This window comes from Tinamus guttatus, unplaced genomic scaffold (assembly GCF_059628265.1).
Source record: "Tinamus guttatus ecotype Peru unplaced genomic scaffold, ASM5962826v1 Tinamus_guttatus_pri_ptg000172l, whole genome shotgun sequence".
Classification (NCBI taxonomy): Eukaryota; Metazoa; Chordata; class Aves; order Tinamiformes; family Tinamidae; genus Tinamus; species Tinamus guttatus.
The window spans coordinates 2179486-2185284 of record NW_028288706.1 but is presented as its reverse complement, the minus strand read 5'-3'; positions in this window follow the sequence as shown (position 1 = coordinate 2185284).

Below are 5799 nucleotides of genomic sequence, written 5' to 3'. Positions count from 1 at the left end.
AAGCAGAGCTGACGGAGAAACGTGACTCTCATGAGGCCATACTTGCATGACCCAGAAATATTTTTATTTTCTCCCTGCCATTTTGCATCCTTGTGCTCGTGAGTCAGGTTGGCCTCACCGCTGTGCTGCTGGTAACGGACCCCAGTGCTCCAACGCAGCCATGTTCAGTCACCCTGCCCTGCAGGGCCCTCGCTGGCCTTGTAGGGAGGTAGCAAGGCCTGAGGCTCGGCTTGAGCTTGCTTCAACCTTCCTGGAGTGTGGTGGTTTTCTTTGAGGGTGCTAAAGTGTGCCAGAAAATGAATGAAAGTAACCCTAGGTGAACCCAGAGGAAAGGAAGAGAGAAGTGGGGAAAGCCCTTTGAGATGGCCTTTTCCACAGGTGAAGAGCCTGGGATGTGGCTGCCTGTGGCAAGCAGTGACAAGGGAGGCTGGTCCCACAGCTGTGGGGTCTGGAAGGCGAGTGAGCCCCTCATGGGACAAGGGGACCCAGAGCAGTGCTGTGTGGGCCCAGCGCTGCCAGCTGCCTCATTGAGGCTGTGCGTTTCCTGCTTTGCTTCATCTTTCTGCAATAATTAAATCTGGGCTAATAATGGTTCCTTGATTAGACTGTTTATATTTCAGTAATAGTCACTGGCTGTGCATACAAGGTGCATTTTCTTTTTGCCCTTGGCAAGACTTTGAGTGTAGCTTTGAGCTCTGAGTTCACTATGGGACAAATGAGAAGCAAAATCCTTGCAGGCTGCTGGAATGAGAACCTGGGCAGTGACTTGAGGATGAGTCCTGCAGCAACATGGTCATCCTCTTCCTTTCTAGCCTCTTTGATCATGTCTGTCCCCTTTCCCCTTGAAGGAGTTATCTACTTGACTGAGGATTCAAATAACTGGGAAAATTTTTAATTCAGGCCCTAATTAATGATTATAATGTACACCTGTGGTGATAATACCTTTATTAGCATTGAAACTGTAGACATCAAAGCATCATATCAGGTAAAACCATCTATTTCTAATTTAAGAGATTCAAAATTAAGGTGTACTTTTGTCTAAATGAAATCACATCATAACTGGAGTTCTGCATAGTGAGCAGAAATCCTTCTATCCTAAATTGAAGATTAATAACATGCTAGCGGTTTATGTTCAGTGTGGCAGCTGAAGCATTAGGTTGCAATACAAGCTTAACATCACCAAGCACTTCATGAATTTATTCTTTTAACACCTGCCAAGTGTCTTAAGAGGTAAATGCATTAACATTATTTTTGTTTTATAAATAAGCTTGAAACAGCGTTTCTACCTTAAAGTGAACACTTTCAATGAGGAAGAAATGCTGCAGCTTTCAGAGCAATAATCCATATTCTGTATGGATAAACTGAGGGTGAAGGCAAAGTGCTTTATCTCTATCTAGTGTTGTAACTATGTTATCTTTTTGCTTTATAAAAATGAGAATGTTCCTGTTGAACTACAAGCAATGTTGAGGCATTTCTGCAGCTGCTTTTGTTTCTTTTCCAAATTCCTGTCCTGTAACTATTGGTTAAGGGTTTGCTCATTTGTTTGTATATCCTCATCTCTCCAAAGTGGAAAGCTTATTCTTTCTACGTGGAGGCCTGCCTCAAGAACAGAAGTACAGGATGCCTTGTTAGCAGATAATCAGCCTCAAGGAAGGCAGTACAGGTGTCTTGTTTGGTACTGTGGCCCTTGAGGTTAATTAACATCAACAGGTAAGGAACAAAGCAAGAAAAAGAAGAAAACTGCAACCACATGGCTGGCACATGATTAAGAAGCTTATTAGATAATCTTGATGTAATTCTTTAGACTATTGGCTTATTTAGCAACTGTGTTTTGTGTGCTTTTTGCAAGTAAGGAATCTTATCTGGTTTAGTACAGTATATAAGTTTTATCTGATGCTTAATAAAGTCTTTGGTTCATTATACCGGAGTCCATGTGCATCATACGCTGCATTTCTCCTGAAATACAATGTTTGAGGTTTATTGCATAAAACCTGTGCATGCTGCTTTTGGCAGAATTCTGTCATCTCGTTTTCCTTTCTGCCAGCAAGGGGCCTGGCTGTGTTTGCTACCGTGTGGCCCTGACAGGGCCTTGTAGGGATGGCAACTCTACCATGTGGCTGGGGTGTCAAGTGCAGCTGCTTTGGGAATCTGCCTGTCCCTCAGCATGGGGCACACGGGGGAAGGTGACACTGAACTTCTTTCATGAGGAAGATGATGACTAAGCTGAAGAATGTTCCCCTTATTGAGGGATTGATTTTCATATTCTGTAGATTAGGTTCATGCTTATCTTCCCTCAGGAATACTAAGGGCACCAATAAGGGTGTTTTCTCATCTCTTATCCTTTTTACTTTTTTCTTCCATGGATTCTTAGATTTACTTTTGTCTTGGAAGAAGCTGAAATCTACTGGTGCAGCAAGCTGGCTTTTATAGTTGCAAAATTTAGGAGGCAGTGATATCCTTTCCATCCAACTTTCAGAGTGCTTTCTAAAATCTTTATTGCTGTAATCTTTCAAATTCAATGAGAATCCCTGACCTTTGCTTCCTCCATTATTTCAGGGATGTTGCATCATTTCAGTTCCTCACTACTGCACCGTAGGGCAAAATAACTTTCCTTAAGGAAATGGCGTAGCTACATCGGATCAACAACTCTTCCCTCTTTCATATCATTGCACTAGGTGCTGTAGCAGAAGGAAGAGAATCTGATTGCTTCCTTACAGATGTAACTGCTACCACATTGTGGAATAGGTATTAAGTGGACAAATGCTACTTAAAATGGAAATGAAATATATTCCTAACCTCTGAAGATTAACTGTATATAAATTTACCTGTCTTTTTTTTTTTAAAGAAAAAAGTGCTACTTTGAGGAAATAATTTTTTTCCTTCTGCCTCATGTTTTACAAAGGAGAGATGTTTCTATTCTAAGTTTTGTGATCTAAGTATCAACCCCAAAATTTCTGGTTTAGTTGCTAGAAACAAGGGACTTTTCCAAATCTTTTCCTATCTCTGTACATATTTGTTATCTTTTCCTAATATTAAAGTATCTTAAGTATTACTTCCCTGAAATGCCTGTACATGGATGTGTGAAGCATGGGGAAAAAGCAGGACGAACTGGAGCTCTGTGTGCGGTCCCAGTGTCATGGTCTGGTTGGAATCACAGAGATGTGGTGGGACAGCTCACACGACTGGAGTGCTGTCATAGAGGGCTATGTGCTCTTTAGGAAGGACAGGCTGGGAAGGCAAGGTGGTGGAGTTGCTCTTTATGTGAGAGAGCAACTGGAATGCATGGAGCTCAACCTGGGGGTGGAGGATGAGTGAGTTGAGAGCTTGTGGGTAAGGATTAGAGGGCAGGCAAATATGGGAGACACTGTGGTGGGTGTCTGCTACAGGCCACCTGACCAGGGTGAGGAGGTTGATGAGGCCTTCTATAGCCAGCTGGATGTTGCCTCATGGTCTCAGCCCCTGGTTCAACTGCTCTGACATCAACTGGCAGGACAACACAGCGAGACACAAACAGTCCTGGAGTTTCCTGCAGAGCGTTGTTAACTTTTTGACACATTTTGTGGAGGAGCCAAGGAGGAGAGGTGGGCTACTGGACCTTGTGCTAACAAATAAAGAGGGACTTGTAGGAGATGTGAAGGTGGGGGGTAGCCTCGGCTGCAGTGACCATGAGTTGGTGGAGTTCAGGATCCAACAAGGAGGAGGCAGGGCTGTAAGTAGCCTTGCGACGATGGACTTCAGGAGGGCCAACTTTAGCCTCTTCAGAGACCTCCTTGGTAGAATCCCATGGGCTAGTGCTCTAGAAGGAAGGGGGGCCCAAGAGAGCTGGTTAGTTTTCAAGTGGCACTTTCCCCATGCCCTGCAACAGTGCATCCTTGTGGGTAAGAAGTCAGGCAGAGGGGGCAGGAGACCTGTGTGGATGAGCAGGGAGCTTGTGGCAATGCCCAAGCAGAAGAAGGCGGTATACAGAATGTGGGGGGAAAAAAGGACAGGCCCCCTGGGAGAAATACAGGAACATAGTCAGGGAATGCAGAGATGCGACAAGGAAAGCCAGCCAAGGCATGTTTGGAACGCAATCTGGCAAGGGATGTTAAAAATAACAAGAAAAACTTCTTCAAATATATTAACAGCAAAAGGAAGATTAGGGAAAATGTGGGTCCGCTGGTGAACGGGATGGGCGCCCTGGTTATGAATAACACAGAAAAAGCAGAGTTGCCGAATGCCTTCTTTGCTTCGGTGTTTACCAAGGGCAGCCCTTTAGAGTCCCAGGCCCTAGGGACAAGAGAAGAAGCCTAGAGAGAGGAAGACTTGCCCTTGGTAGAGGAAGATTGGGTCAGAGAGCACCTAAGGAACCTCGATACCCACAAATCCATGGGCCCTGATGGGATGCAACCTAAAGTGCTGCGGGAGCTGGCAGATGTCATAGCTAAGCTGCTTTCCATCTTTGAAAGATCCTGGAGACTGGGAGAGGTGCCAGAGGACTGGAAGAAGGCCAATGTCACACCGGTCTTCAAAAAAGGCAAGAAGGAGGACCCAGGCAGCTACAGGCCAGTCAGCCTCACCTCTGTCCTCGGAAAAGTGATGGAATGGCTCATACTGGCTGTTGTCTCTGGGCACATGGAGGACAAGAGGGTGCTCAAGAGTAGTCAGCATGGATTCACCAAGGGGAAATCTTGCTTGACTAACCTGATAGCCTTCTACGATGGAATGACTAGCTGGATAGATGAGGGGAGAGTGGTGCATGTCTCTTATCTTTACTTCACCAAGGCTTTTGACACCTTCCCTCATGATATCCTCCTGGGCAAGCTTTGGAAGTGTGGGATAGATGAGTATACAATGAGGTGGATTAGGAACTGGCTGGATGGCAGAGCCCAGAGGGTGGTGATCAGTGGTGCAGAGTCTAGTTGGAGGCCTGTAGCTAGCAGGGTCCCCCAGGGGTCAGTCCTTGGTCCAGTCCTGTTCAATTTATTCATCAGTGACCTGGATGAAGGCACAGAGCGCTCCCTCAGCAAGTTTGTTAATGACACCAAACTGGGAGGAGTAGCCAATACCCCAGAGGGCTGCGCTGCCATCCAGAGGGACCTGGACAGACTGGACAACTGGGTGGTGAGAAACCTCATGCAATTCAACAAGGCCTAGTGCAAGGTCCTGCACCTGGGGAGGAATAACCCCAGACACCAGTACAGGCTGGGGACCGACCTTGTGGAGAGCAGCTCTGCAGAGAGGGACCTGGGTGTCATGGTGGATGACAAGTTGACCATGAGGCAGCAGTGTGCCCTCGTGGCCAAGAAGGCCAATGGGATCCTGGGGTGCGTTAAGAAGAGCATCTCCAGCAGGTCGAGGGAGGTGATCCTGCCCCTCTACTCAGCCCTGGTGAGGCCACATCTGGAGTATTGTGTCCAGTTCTGGGTCCCACAGTACAAGAGGGATGTGGAGCTGCTGGAGAGAGTCCAGCGCAGGGCCACAAGGATGATCAGGGGCCTGGAACATCTGCCCTGTGAGGAGAGGCTGAGGGAGCTGGGCCTGTTCAGCCTGGAGAAGAGAAGGCTGAGAGGGGACCTGAGCAGTGTCTAGAAGTACCTCAAGGGAGGCAGTGAGGAGGATGGTGCTGGCCTCTTTTCACTGGTGGCCACTGACAGAACTAGAGGAAACAGCCAGAAACTGAAACACCAAAAGTTCCACAGGAACTTAAGGAAAAATTTCTTAGCAGTGAGGGTGACAGAGCACTGGAACAGGCTGCCCAGAGAGGTTGTGGAGTCTCCTTCTCTGGAGATCTTCAAAACCCGCTTGGATGCAGTCCTG